Raw genomic sequence first — 16,259 nt, forward strand, 5'->3', positions numbered from 1 at the left:
GAGGAGGTACTGATAGGCGCCAGTGATGGGCACTAATAGGCTTCACTATTAGAGCTGCACTGATAAACAATGCCGGCCTGCTGCCAGTCTGAACCAGCCTGCCAAGCGCCCAGCAGGGCACTGTTGCATTCTAGGCAAGAGAAAGCCTGAATGGGGGGTGAGGTGGGGGGGGGTCACCTGGTGTTTTACTTCACCACGTGACACCAATCCTAGTGGAGTCTGGGCATCAGAAAGAGGGAGATTAGAGCAGTAGGGGACATTTTTAGGTAAGGGATAATAACAGACAGGGATTGTGGAGTAATGGGGAAGCAAAGGAGATAGGGCAAGGCAAAGATGGCAGTGGAAGGGGAGATGGGAGGGAGTCACATTTTTAGGTGAACAGCTGTGATCACAGCTATTCTCTTTTTTAGCAGAATCTGCTGAACAGTTCTGTCATATGGAGAAGAACAAGGCGCCTCTAAGTGCAATATAGACCATTTAATGGAGCATAGAAGGATGATAACAACTTACAAGAAGTTGAAATCAAAACAGCATGTCTATGCCCCGTAAACACGTTCCGATTGTAGGCCGATTGTAGGCTTGTTAGTATGATGCTTCCGACAGCCGACAGCGCATTTTCGGCCGAACAGAATCTGTCTTGCAGGCATTAAAATTTTTGTTGGCCAACACCAGAACGGCTGATTGTTCGCCAGTCAGTACAGAATTCGGCCGACAAACAGCCGATTAGCACGACTGGGCATGCTCAGGAAAGAAAAAAGACACGGAAAGTTAACCATCACATGACATCACTTCTGCAGTCGGCTGTTGTTGGCCGACAAAATTTGTGTGCAGTCTTTTGCAGTTTTCAACAGACACGACAGCCCTGGACAAAAGACGGCCGATCGTTCGGCCGACGATCGCTACGTGTGTACGGGGCTTTAGAAGCCGGAGGAGCCGATGCTCAGTAATCCAGTGTCCGGGAGACTGCTGCATGTGTCGGCGTGCACACAGCGTGGTAGGGCTTCCAGTAACCATGCTGGAATGCGCGCATAGTCAAAAGCGGGTGGGCGGTAACATGTTTTGGAGCATGCGTAGCTCCTTCATCAGGGTAATTCAACCACCATAAGGATTACTGACCTGGCCAGCAGGAAGCGGTACTGTGCCGCCATCATCATTACAGCCGTGGTAGTAAATGGGTTAGATCAATGTCTGAACTTAAACCTTAAGGCTTAACCATAACCATACAATGGTCAATATGTTAGAAACATAGGTGTGCTCAGCCTATTGCAATAGGGTGTGTGCCCCTAAAGCTCAAATACATGCATATGTGTGTATGTGAATAAATAGTGATGGGGTCAGTAGAGCAGTGGACGGTGTCAGTAGAGCAGTGGATGGTGTCATAAGGGCAGAGATTGGTGTAAGTAGGACCGTGGATTGTGCCAGTAGTTTTTTTTTTTTCTATTATTTTTAATTATTTTTTATTTTTATTGTTTTTTATATTGGAGAACATTTTATTTATTTGGTGAAATTTCAGGGGTCTAATCCTAATTTCCCTTTGGGATTAATAACGTATTCTGTAAACAGGGGGAATATGCACCACATGGGGTAAAAGAAATGTGCCCAGGGACAACTGGCACACCCTGTGTGCACGCCTATGGTTAGCAGATATAATAATTGGGCATTTGAAAATCTGCTGCACCAAAAATTTCTTGAACCAAGCATGCTTTTGCCATATAAAGTTTGAGACAAAATTCTTAGCATTGACATACAATGCACCAAAAAAAGATGCCAGAAACAAATCAATGCAAAAAGAAAAAAAGCATGCGTAGGTAAAATGCTAAATTTTCCCAATGTGTAATTATTTTAAATAAATTACAAAAATAACTAATATTCATCTCTTGAGAGGTGAATCACACACTTGAGCTTCGTGCCTTACTTACTGTTTTGCATTACTCTATCTTATGGGCCATACACACTATAAGATTTTCTAAAGACTTTTTCCTTTAGACTTACCAAAACCATATAATATGAGGTCAAACCTAAACACTTTCAATTTGCATGCAATCTGGAAGGCCCTTGCACTACATAGAAAAGGTAAATCTGAAGGAAATCTAACCACAAAAGTTGGATAGTGTGTATCCAGCTTAAGACTCTTGCTGTTTCACTGTTTATACCAGGGGCGTAACTACAGGGGTTGCAGGGGTTGCAACTGCAACCGGGCCCCATGCTCCAGGGGGCCCATGTGGCTCCCCTGTACACCTGGATAGGAGGAGCGGCGGGGCAGCATGTAGAGAAATCACTGTCCTCCTTTTTCCTCCTGTAGCTGCAGGAGGAAAATGGAGGAGATTGGTTCCTCTGTATGCTGCCCCGCCACTCCTCCTATCCAGGTCATTTGTGTTCTGCTGTCTCTGGGCCCCTGTGTGCTCCCCTGGTCCCCCCCTCACTGTGTTCCCTTCCCTCTCCTGCCGGCTGCCGTAGGGGATGTGTCACAATAGAGAACCAGGAAGGGGTCGGTAAATATGTAATTTACCAGCTCCTTCCTTCTCTGAATGGACAGAGTCATAGTCAGTAACATTGTAAAAAATAAAATAAAATGATAAAAAAATAATACAATTAAAAAAACAAAAAATAAAAACTACTGACACCAGTGGGTGAACTTCCAGGATCGCAAAGGTCACAATTGCGACCGGGCCCTGGCATGCCACCACCGTGGGGAGGCCCCAAGATGGCAGGAAGGGGGCCCACTGCAGAACTTGTGAAAGGGTCTCGCTGTGGGACTGTAATAAAGTACCCCAGGATCAGTGAGAAGAGCCCCATGCTTGAAGGGAAGGGCCCGGGCCAGGGGTCCGGGGGGCCCTTCATGGTTTCTTGCACCGGGGCCCTGAAGTTTCTAGTTACGCCACTGGTTTATACTGTAATATAAATGAAATGGAAAAAATCTAACTCTTGTATTTGTTAATGCAGTGGAATACTCAATAGATCAAGTTAAGACTCAATAGGACCTTATGCTTTGCATGCAAGATCTCTGTTTCCATAAATTTTTTGTTGAATTTCAAATTTTATACCAATAAAGAGAATATTAAACAAATCATATGTCAAGTCCAAAGAGAAAGCGAAGAAAAAGAGGAGCTTGGTATAGTGAAAAGCAAAGGGAACAATGTATACTGCTACAATACAACATCGTTGATAGAGTACTACAAGGAATGACATATTCATATATGATAAGGAGACATTCCATTACCATTATTTAGTCACTTGAGACCAAAACACGATTTGTTAAGATTCAATAAAAAAGAAATGCCTAAAGTAAATCTGCATTGAGGATGTGCAATAAAATGTGCAAGAAAAAAGCTAAACCTAGTAAACTAGAAAAAAAAAAAAAAGAAAGGGAGAAGAAAAATAATAACATGCTAGGTACAACACCATTTAGGGGTCATTTACACTTGGTTGAGTCGTGCGGTAGAGTGCACAGGAAATTAGAAGCTCCCTGGGTTTTTGGCAAGACCAGCAGGTATTTTTGTGCACTAGGCAATATACATTATACTACAGATACAAAAAAAAATGCTTTTAACCAATTCTGGACCGGAAGATTTTCTCCCTTAAGGCCATATTTGGCGATTCGGCACTGCATAACTTTAACGGGCAATTGTGCAATTGTGCGACGCTGTACCCAAATAAAATTGATGTCCTTTTTTTCCCACAAATAGAGCTTTCTTTTGGTGGTATTTGATAACCTGTGCAATTTTTTTATTTTTTGCTCTATAAACAAAAAAAGAGCGACAGTTCTGAAAAAAAAAATATATATATTTTTCACATTCTGCTATATAACATTCTCCAAAAAAAAAAAAAAATTAAAAATCAAAATGTTTTAACATTTTAGGCCAATTTTTTTTCTGCTACATATTTTTGGTAAAAAAAATTACAATAAGCGTATTTTGATTGGTTTGCACAAAAGTTATCGTGTCTACTAACTACAGGAAAGATTTACGTCATTTTTTTTTTTTTTACTAGTAATGGCGGCAATCTGCGATTTTTAGTGGGACTGCAACATTGCACGGACAGATCAGACCCCTAACTGACATTTTTGACACTTTTGGGGGGACCAGTGACATTACTACAGTAATCAGTGCTAAAAATATGCACTGTTACTGTAATAATGACACTGGCAGGGAAGGGGTTAACATTATGGATGATCAATGAGTTAAATGTGAGCCTAGGGGAGGGATTCTAACTGGGGGGGGGGCGTGGCTTGTGAAATGATCATAGAGACCTGTGATCCTATATAGAAGGATCACAGGGGCTCTATGATCATTCCAGGGAGATGAACGGTCAGCTGTGTTTACAACAGCTGACCGTTCTTCTCTCTTAGCGGGGAGCAATCGGGGGTTTAGATGGCAATCGGAGCTGCCTGGCCTGTGCATCGGCTTCCCTGCTGCCGAGTAGGGGTGGGAGCACACCGCTGGCGGCGCACGCTCGCCTCCTAGCTTCCTGCTCACGACCAACATAGGTCTGCGTCGGTTCGCGTAGGAGGCCGTACTGCCGCAGTAAAACGGCGGTGAGCGGGCCAGAAGCAGTTAATCATTTGTTTAAAGCAGTTCTTCAGCTTTTTGGATAAACAATTAAAAGTCAGCAGCTACACATACTGTAGCTGCCAACTTTTAATAAAAGGACACTCACCCGTCCAGTGGTCTAGCGATGTGCTCACCCAAACCGCTTCTTCTTCGGTCTTTGGGTCTCCTGCATATTTACTGTTGGAAGCTGACTATGATTTCTTGTGACTTCACAGCCGCCTGCCCACTGTGCATGCACAAGCCTTGCTTTGCTTTGTGAATGGTCCCGCAGCCTTCTGGAACCTGTGACATGTCCCAGAAGGTTGCAGGCAGAGAGAGAACTTACAGGTGGATTGCTGCAGCGATTTGACCAGAAGTGGGAGCAGGTGCCTGTCAAACCAGGTACCCACCCCTTTCCCTCCCCAAACAAGTGCCAATGTTAGAAGAGAAGGGGGGGGGGACAGTTACACTTAGAGCCCATTCACACTAGGGCGACTTATGAGGCGACTTGTGTCGCCCCAGGTTGCCCCAGGTCGCTTGACATAACCAAAGCAATGTAACTCAATCAGTGCCATCTTAATTGGCACTACTGAAGTCGCTCCGACTTCAGAAAAGGGTCCTGTACTACTTTGAGGCGACTTGTGATCCGACTTGTCCCATATACTTCAATGGGAGTCGCCTCCTTATCTTAATTGAAGCGACTTGTGATCCGACTTGTGATCCGACTTTCCATAAAAATGGTATTGAACAAGAAAAGAGCATAATTTTTATTTAAACATGAATATGTCTTCTGTCCACCTGGCCGTTTTTCTTGCAGGCATGTATCGTGCATTTTTGGAGGCAGGCATGACTTTTTTTGTATTTAGTGTCTGTGGGGTCTAAAAAGTGTACCTGTGAAGCCTCAGCTCTGTAGCATGTTCAGAACCCCCCAAAAAATAGCATTTTTCTTATAATTTTTAGTAGCACAGGAATACGGCTTCTCTCCAGCTGGCTTTTTTTCTTGCAGGCATTTATCGGGCATTTTTTGAGGCAGGCATGTCTTTTTTTTTTGTATTTAGTGTCTGGGGAATCTAAAAAGTGTACATGTGAAGTTTCAGCTCTGTAGCATGTCCAGAACCCCCAAAAAATTATCATTTTTCTTATAATTTTTATTAGAACATTAATACGGCTTCTCTCCACCTGCCTTTTTTTCTTGCAGGCATTTATCGGGCATTTTTGGAGGCAGGCATGACTTTTTTTGGATTTAGTGTCTGGGGGGTCCAAAAAGTGTCCCTTTAAAGTTTCAGCTCTGTAGCTGTACAATACAATACAAGTTGCATTCATGGTTCCCTCAATGAACTGTAGCTCCCCAGGTGTTGGTAGCACTCATGCAACCCCAGACCATGACACTCCCACCACCATGCTTGACTGTAGGCAAGACACACTTGTCTTTGTACTCCTGACCTACTTGCCCCACACAATCTTGACACCATCTGAACCAAATAAGTTTATCTTGGTCTCATCAGACCACAGGACATGGTTCCAGTAATCCATGTCCTTAGTCTGCTTGTCTTCAGCAAACTTTTAGCAGGCTTTCTTGTGCATCATCTTTAGAAGAGGCTTCCTTATGGAACGACATGCAAACCAATTTGCAGTGTGCATCGTAAGGTCTGAGCACTGACATGCTGACCCCCCACCCCTTCAACATGTGCAGCAATGCTGGCAGCACTCATATGTCTATTTCCCAAAGACAACCTCTGGATATGACACTGAGCATTTGCACTCAACTTCTTTGGTCGACCATGGCGAGGCCTGTTCTGAGTGGAACCTGTCCTGTTAAACCGCTGTATGGTCTTGGTCACCATGCTGCAGCTCAGTTTCAGGGTCTTGACAATCTTCTCATAGCCCAGGCCATCTTTATGTAGAGCAACAATTCTTTTTTTCAGATCCTCAGAGAGTTCTTTACCATGGGGTGCCATGCTGAACTTCCAGTGACCAGTATGAGATTCAGAGCAATAACACCAAATGTAACACACCTACTCCCCATTCAAACCTGAGACCTTGTAACACTAACAAGTCACATGACACCGGGGAGGGAAAATTTGGACATTTTAACTTAGGTGTGTACTCACTTTTGTTGCCAGTGGTGTTGAGTTATTTTGAGGGGACAGCAAATTTACACTGTTATACAAGCTGCACACTCACTACTTTACATTGTAACAAAATGTATTTTATTCAGTGTTCACATGAAAAGATTTAATAAAATATTTACAAAAATGTGAGGGGTGTGCTAACTTTTGTGAGATACTGTAGTTTGCCTGCTCTCACTACTAGTAGCACACACTAGAGAGTGCTGCACAAATAAGAGAAGTTAATTATTAGGGTTTACCAGGGGTGAGCTAATGTTTGGGCCCAACTAGAGTGCAAGTTCCACTTTTTAGAAAAAAATAAAAGGTGAACTAACATGCTACACCCCCCCCCCACCCCCTCTCTGGTCCCTGCTGCATTTACCTCCATTGGGTGATTCAGTTTCAATGTCCATGCAGCCTGGTGCAGCAGTTCTGGGGTTTGAAAGCTGTGCCGTTCTTCCTCTTTTTCCTCTAGGGATGCTGGGATGGATCAGAACAAATTTGATTGATCAACAACGATACATGACCATGCTCACCAATCATAACTGCTCTGATCTATCTGGTGTCCCTAGGGAAAGAAGAGGAAGAACAGCAGGGCGCATGTGTGGAGGACTCCAAGATGGCCGCTTAGCCTTAGAGCTCCGCACCGCTTCAGTCTTCTGATCCCTGCCACACCCTTCAGAGCACTCGTTCCTGTCCCGCTCTACCAGCGATCGACCTGAAAACACCTAGGGAATAATCTGATGTCCGCAGGTTCTGCTAGGAGAAATCTATCCAGTCAGCTGGACCACATCCCGTGGCAGGCTGCTCTATCCAAGATGTCGGCCGCTACCATACGAAGCACAGATTGTGATACAGAGGAATCCATAGCTCACCAAGACCCCTGGAGCCCTGAAATACCTATTATAGTACATGTCACACATTGCCCAGCATCTACTGAATCACTGATTGGGAGAACACACAATCCCCATATCACCCCTACTGATTTCCCCTCCATGATAGCCACCTTTTCCACAATGCTGTCCAGGGTCTGGCCCAACCAGCTGCACAGATCACCTCCTCCATCCATGCTGAACTGCAGCATTTGGGATCATGGATGGAAGTCATGGAAAAGAAGGCTGATCAATCTGTAGCCAGAATAAACCAAAACACTTCCAGAATACAGGATAGCCAGGATCAGTTGGAAACTGCATTGTCCAAAATAGATGACCTTGAAAACCGTTCGTTCAAGACGATACAATTTTAGAGTCAGAGGACTCCCTGAATCAGTAAAAGCAATTAACCATGCAATTCGTTCCTTCATCAAGGACTTAATTCTAGACATCCCAGAACACCATTTGGAATTGGACAGAGTGTACAGAGCCTTGCAAGCAATGCGATCTAATGGTCTACTGACTGAGAGACATTATAGTTAAACTCCACTTTTACTCTCTCAAAGAAGAAATGAAGAAACTGTCCAGGAATTCAGATGGGCTCTCTATTCGGGGACATCGGATCCAGGTCTTTGCTGACCTCTTCCCTCTTTACTGTACAAAGACGTCGCTCTCTGAAACATCTCCTTCGTGTTCTGCCTCAAAAGGACATAACATACAGATGGTCCTTTCCATTTAGACTAAACTGAAGTTTTATATTATTTCTCTAGGCTGGTGGACCGAAGTGGATACAATGCGCCTCCATCTGCCGCTGATGCATTTATGTTTTAATTTTGAGTGGCAGATTGATGTTCCCCAATTTTCAGGGATATCACCATTCTCAGGTTTTTTAATGGGAAGTGACTGGACCCTTCCTCACCTGGGTGGGTTACTGGGTTTTTGGTTTCATTGGCTCTCTAATTGTTGTCTTGTATTCTTTTGCTTCCCCATCTTTACCTTGTTTCCTTTTCTTTCTCCAACCTTTCCCTTTCCTATGGTCTGCCTGGAACTCCTCCCACATCAATTTGCAGGATTGAGACTTTGGAAAGGCTGTGGATGCCCCGCTCGGCAGGGAGACCTGTCTACACTGGGTGAGATTTTTTTCCAAACCTCTGATCCATGACTAGTTCTAAACCTTCCAATATGATCATGCAGATTATATCCCACAATGTAAAGGGTCCTTATTCCCTGGTAAAACTGAGGAAATTGTTTTAATTATATCATACCCTAAAGATAGATGTTATTCTCCTACAGGAAACTTATTTCCCAATCTCTTACAACCCCTTCTTCTTTCAGAGCTTCCCCCAATTTTACCTAGCTAATGCCGCAAACAAGACACGTGAAATAGCAATTAACTTTTCCAAACGCTTTAATTTCTCCCCTACACAGGGGAGATCGTTACCTGTTGGCGGTGGGTACCATGGATGGAAAGATCTATACATTTGTATCCTATTACACCCCAAATAAAGGCCAAGCTGGATTTTTCAAAACCATGACAAAAACACTGAAGCCCTTTTTACAGGGCATCGTAATTCTTGGAGGTGATTACAATATAGCATTTGATCTCTCTTTGGATAAATCAAGTAAGGGGATCCTGAAATCAAACCCCCCTAGACAAAGCCTAAAAATAGCTAAGGTTCTTCACTCCCTTTGAATGATAGATATCTGGAGGAAGTGAAACCCCCATGTCAGGGACTACACGCACTTCTCAGCCCCACATCACACGTACACCAGGATAGACCATATTTTCAGTAGATCTTCCTCTATTCTCCTAGCCATAACATCCAATATTCAGACCACTCCATGCTGACAGTTTCCCTCCGACGCTCTTTACGGGACGAGGGCCCATTCCAATGGTGTCTCAATAAGGCCCTTCTGCGTGACCCTATACAATGTACAATACTAGAAAAAGCTCTTAAGGAATATTTTACAGAAAATGACAATAACAGCATTTCTCCAACAACCCTTTGGGCAGCCCTCAAAGCAGTGCTGAGAGGGACAGCGCACATTGATACCAGATGACTCCTCTGTAGTTCTGGCTCCTGTGAACTGAGAGGGAGGCGCCGGGAGTAGTGCAGAGAGCAGGAGGTGAAGAAGGAGGAAACTTACAATAGCAGCGCTGATCACAGACTGTGGGACGGAGCACGAAACTCAGGCACATGGCTGAATAAGGAGGTGAGATCAAATGATGGGTCTGTGTAAGGTAGAAGTGTGATGCAGAGTGAGGAGGGGTTAAAGAGAGCTGGAATATTGTGTGTATAAAGCATGCCAAATTCATGTTATTGGGATTTACAATTGTGAGTTTAGTGGTCCGTGAGGTCCGAAAGGTTGGTGACCACTGGTGTAGGGTGTTAGCCCACCTTTTAAATTTTTTGAAAAAATTGAACTTACACTTTTAGTTCAGCTAAAACTCATTGAAAACTGTCACGGTACAGCTAACCCCTTTCCAAATCAGATGCAGCAGTGGAATTCCTCACCCTGCACTCGCGGGGTGGGCATGCTGGTGATTTCATTGACCTAATACTACCACATGGCCATGTTATGTAACGGTATCAGCCAAATGATCAGACCAGTGATGATGTGCAATTTCTACTTTACTTAACAATGTGGAACGTAGATTACACAGGAGATCATGTGAACAGGGGTTTGCAGTACAAAACAGCCATATGAGGAAGGGAGAAACATTCATAAAACATGTGAAAACAATTCTATTGCAGTTCTAGTAAGAGTGTTCTGAGTTCAGTTTACTGATAGGATAAAGATCTGCAGATTCTCACGTGTTCCAAGAGATTGATCATTCATTCAGCAGACTGTGAGCTGAGGGGATTTCCTGCTGGCACAGACTTTACACAGGCACTGCTGATGCTGACTTTGGTCAGGAGGCACTGGGGGCCATAGATAGGACCAACCCACTGCTTGCACAGCTTCTCCACATGGACTGTAACAGAGTCCTCTCCAGTGACTGGGGCTTGGATAGATGCTGCGTGCTCTTGTGCTCACTGCTGGTGGCCCACACACCAGACTGATCGAATGAAGACCCAGCACCTGGGGACAGCTCACTTGCCCAGTCACTGCTGTCCCATCAGGCAGGATCTCTCTGAGCACAGGAAGCTGGGTGGAGCTGGCATTTATACTCCCTGGGCGTGTCCAGGAACTCAGGGGATGCTGGGAGTCCAGAGGATTGTGGGGAATCAAGTTAAAGGGACTTGCACCTGCATCTGGATAAAGGGGCACACCACTACAGCCATATTTGGTGAATGACATTTTAGGTCTGTAATGTCACCAGTACCCCTGCCCATTTGTTATGTGTGGCCATGGAGCGGGAATTCAATGGCCTGCAGGCGAGTGGCACTGCAGTCTCATGTCATGTAACAGTTTCCCCACAGGTTACGGCTGAACTGAGTTTAGACCAAACCTTGGCTTTTTTCTAAGGGTCGCATACATTTTGGACATTTATTATACACTTACAAGCATAAGGCTTCCTTTACACTGGATTTAATAATCTATGTTGATAGGAAACCTGGCCAATCTGGACTTTCAGATACAACTTTATTCCAATAAAAGTCGGGGGACAATCCACAAAGTAGCCAAAAATTGATTGATTCTCCGACTTTTTGTGAGATAAAGTTGTATCTGGATCTCTTAGCAGTGATGTGGTGCTTCAATTTCCATTTGTGTTACATTACACTGCAAGCCAAGGACACCAGGGAGATCCTTTGAGGTGTAGAAGCTGCCTTCCCAGGAACCAGAGCATTTACATCAACATCAATACTTAAAGATAGCAATACCAGTGCGATAACTCTATAGGTCTAGTGCTATATTTCCCCAATCTGGATTTTCAATACTTGATGTCTGGAGTGTGTGGGGGAACAATAGCGGTGGGAGTATTGAGAACTACGCATATATACACAGATGGTGTCTTATGACCACTTCATTCATCCTATTCACTAACAGTGCTATGCAAGCCAATTTATAAATGTCAGTACGTTGATGCCCAGCTTCTGAAAATTGGCACTGCCATTTTTATCCATATCTCTGCCTTATACCATGCAAGCTGTAAGCTGTTCTAGAAACCCCTATTTTTTTTTTACAGTGTGTAGGAAATGCTATGCCAGCCATTACACACTATGACTGCATTTTTTAAAACATCCTTGTATTTGCTTTTTATGCGCTAACGTGACTTCTGGGCATAAACACGAAATTATTATTATTTAACGTCTAAAAAAATTGTTATTTTCTTTCATTCAGAATTGACAGTTTAATAAAGAAACTAAGAAAAAAAATAGCAGGGCGCTGAGGTCAGTATCAACTTAAAAACACTTTATTAAAATAAGCAGCACATTTACATAGAAGTTAGCATGAAACAGCATGGATAGGGAACACCTGGGACCAAGCAGCTGTAATCAGTGTGAGGCTGTAGACATCACTGAGCAAAACAGAGACTGAGGATGACAGGAAGTCAACCAGCTCCAAGTATGGGTATTTGCAGCAGTGTTCTAGGCTGCACATGAGGATGACGGCTGTCAAAATGCCTGGTGGATGTCGGGGGAGGGGGGTGTGCATGACGCGTTTCCAGGGACTTGCCCTCTTCAAATGCATATACAGTGAAAGGAAGTGATTGACTTACAAAGCCAAAATAGCAGGAAGGGGAGGAACATGGGAGGGGAAGGGGGGAGAAAGCTGAGCTGCTGCATAGAGCTAGAAGGGCGGGAGGGGGAGGAAAGTGGGAGGGGAGAGAAAATAACAGAAGACATAGCTGAGCCATTAACCCTTGGCTTGCAGACTGCCAGTATCAGGGAATACAATGTTACTACTGGAAGCAGGGAGTAAAACAAGAAAATGAAATAAAATAGCTGCACTGTAAATAAAAGGATCAAGTATTACATTACAATATTACCATTACTAGAGATATATTCATATATATATATATGTAGCAATGTTTCCAGGCATTGAGCCTGATGTGGGTCTGTCATGGTTACCGTTAACACCAACAGCGCATTTAAGCTGATTGCCCAAGTGTGAGATCTGAGACAATGAACAGTCTGGCATCTTTAGTTTTTAGTTTTATTTTATATGGGGATGGGAGAAGGGTGAGTTATATGAGTGGGATACTCCTCTGGCTCAACTAGGTACAAAATAGGACACTTGAGAAAAAATGCCTTCTAGCGCTGTCTTGGCACCGGCTGAATGCTGACCAACGCTTCCTGGCGCTTGTAAACCTGACTTGCTGTCTGTGAACTGAAACTTGACTTCTGATGCTTCCTCATAGCTCAAAAGTCCTGTGCACTGCTCCCTGTAGTCCTCTCTGACTGAGGTAGCCACTAGCAACAATGCTGCAACACTTAACACTTTACACTTCAGTGCACAACCGCTGTCACCCCCTTTTACTCTTCAGGGTAATCTCTGGCACCCCCTTTACTATAATTCTGCACCGACTAGCTAGCTCCTGGATCCCTCTGGCCTTCTCCTTCTCCAGAGTGGTCCCCTCTGCTAGGCAGACCCCCAGGGGCAGTTTGCAGTACAGAATGCTTTCCTGAAACTCGACCCCAACAGCTCTGCTGGTCCTCAGCTCACCTGGATCCTCACTGCAGCTCAGCTCAGCCCTGTGTCCCCTCAGGCCAGCCGCCTGGGACACCCGATTCTTCCTGACAGGAGGAGAGACAGCCGTCACCTCCCCCCTGGGACTCTGCTTCCCGCCAAAGACAATCTGACATGTGCGCCCCACAGACTTATACCCCCTCCCAGAATGCAGAATCTGCCCTTCTAGGATGGATACGAGCCCTGGTGTGCTATTAGCCAGGTTTCCTCCACTGCCCAATGATAGCCCTCATTGGGATACAGTGGGGAGACTCCCCAGCACAACAGACACACCTGGGAGCACATGTCAGCCTACCTGAACAATATGGCCCCACTATAATTTACCTAGCACCTACCTTGGAGGGTGCTACATATAGATAGATAGATAGATAGATAGATAGATAGATAGATAGATAGATAGATAGATAGATAGATAGATAGATAGATAGATAGATAGATAGATAGATAGATAGATAGATAGATAGATAGATAGATAGATAGACACACAAAACTGCACAACTGATATGCATTTCTAATTCAGAGAGACCGATTGGTATGTAGTAAAGGTACATGATAACAGAAGCTCTGAGTGATAAAATACCAAAATGGAAAAATGTGGAGGAACATAGAGCAGACCAGGTATTCCCTATAAAATAGTACGCACCTAAAATTCCTCATTGAGGCCTCCTGGAGATAGAGTATTGCGGTGATAAATCCAAAAGGTTTCTCTGCGGCAGAGAATATGAAACCTCTCCACCACAGAGTCACAGGGGGGAATATGTTCAAAACCCAAACTTGAAGGCCATAGGTGGAGCCATCATGAGTGTATTTAACATATTTGGGGAACACTATGATCAGTCCTGCCTTCCTCGATGAGTCTCTTGTGTTCACCAAACCGTACCCGGACTGTACGAATAGTCTTGCCTACATAAAGGAGACCAAAGGGACATGAGAGGCAGTATACAACAAAACCCGTGGATCAGGAGAAGAAGGAACTGATTGAATACCTTTTTCCTTTGTTATCATTAAAATTCTTTTTTTTTCCATCTCTACATTTGGCAGCAGAGAGATAGACATACTCCTTCTACAGATTCTGCATCTCTCTGTGCAGCCGCAGCATCCCTTCTTCTTCCTCTGCCCTGGTCTTGGTATTCAGCAGACTCTGGCAGCTGTCTCCAGCTCTCCACTGGTCCTCCTCCAGACCCTGCACTGCAAGAGTAACCCCTTAGGTTCCACAGTGAGTATAAAAAGCATGCTTTACTGCATATACAGACTGATTTTACTGTTGTGGGTCCAGTAACACTTTAAATTATTGCTAAAACAATAGTAATCGAATACAGAGGCAATTATTTAACATGGTAATGAGTAGATATGTTTATAAACAAACATTGCAGCACTCATAGGCCATCATCCATAGTGTATACATAGGGAAAAAAAAGAGAGAGATTTTGTCGGACTGTACAGGCAAGAAAGGAGCACACACTAAATATAACATTTCAAGCTTTATTATTGTACATTTAAACGGTTATGTTGTTACGCGTCCTATTAACCGCTTCTGGACCGCCCGCCGCAGATTTACTGCGGCAGAGCGGACCTCCTGCGCGACTCGACATAGCTCTACGTCGGTTGCGTTCCTGCAGATAGGGGGCAAGCAAGCACGGGGCAGGTGCAGCGGGGACCCTGATGCATGGAGTAGGCAGTTCCAATTGCCCTCTGACACCTGAGATCGCTCCCCGCTGAGAGGGAAGAACGGTCAGCTGTTGTAAACAGAGCTGACTGATCTTCTCTCTGAAATGATCACAGAGCTCCTGTGATCCTTCAATGTAGGAACACAGATCTCTGTGATCATTTCACAAGCCCAACCCCCATACAGTTAGAAACGCCCCTAGGTACGCATTTAACCCTTTGATCACCCACAGTGTTAACCCCTTCCCTGCCAGTGTCATTATTACAGTAACAGTGCATAGTTTTAGCACTGATTACAGTAGTAATGTCACTGGTCCCCCCAAAAGTGTCAAAAATGTCAGTCAGGGGTCCGATCTGTCGCTGATCGCTGATCGCCGCCATTACTAGTAAAAAAAAAAAAACAATAAAAATGACATAAATCTTTCCCGTAGTTAGTAGACGCAATAACTTTTGCGCAAACCAATCAAAATACGCTTATTGCAATTTTTTTTTTAACCAAAAATATGTAGCAGAAAACAAATTGGCCTAAAATGATAAAAAATTTAGATTTTTAAATTTTTTTTTGGGGAATGTTATATAGCAGAAAGTGAAAAATATTGTTTTTTTTTTTTTTTTTTTTTCAAAATTGTCACTCTTTTCTTGTTTAAAATGCAAAAAATAAAAATCGAAGAAGTGATCAAATACCACCAAAAGAAAGCTCTATTGGTGGGGGAAAAAAAGAACATACATTTTATTTGGGTACAGCATCACACGACAGCGCAATTGTCCGTTAAATTAACGCAGTGCCGAATCGCAAAATATGGCCTGGTCATTAAGGGGGAAAATCTTCCGCTCCAGAAGCGGTTAAAAGAACACCAAGTACATAACATGAATTAGTAAACAAGTGGTTGCATAGCTACACAGACAGTACTAAAGGAATGGGTACTCTTTTTTTCCAACGCATTTCGCCTATTTTTGCTTCATCAGGGCTTGAGGAACCATATAGTACTCATCTACAATAAAAAAAAGTCATCATTTACAAAGATATATATTATATATATCCCAGGCGTATGAAAGTGATCACTGGTGAAATATGAAAACAGCGGCTAGCACCAAAAGGTGAATATATAACCTTCAAAAAGACATGTAAACAAAAAGTGCAGCGCTTAATGAGTGATCTCAAATAAAATACAGTGAAATAAAATATTTAAATAGGTGCTATACCAAATGGTAATAAATGTGAACAGTAGCCAAAAACAGGCTATAATAAATCAATAGTCCGTATTCATTTGATCCAACGAGTGAAATAAATCCGTAAAAAAACGTGTCAATCAGTCACCAAATGTAGATGAAGAAAAGGGGGCACACTGGTTGTGCATACACCTCATGTAAAATGACTATCAATACATAGAAAATGAAGCTCATAAGGTGCTCCCCTCCACCGTGCCAATGCACTAAATACGCCTTGA

Source organism: Pelophylax lessonae, assembly GCF_965119305.1.
Source record: "Pelophylax lessonae genome assembly, chromosome: 4".
In the NCBI taxonomy this organism is placed as follows: Eukaryota; Metazoa; Chordata; class Amphibia; order Anura; family Ranidae; genus Pelophylax; species Pelophylax lessonae.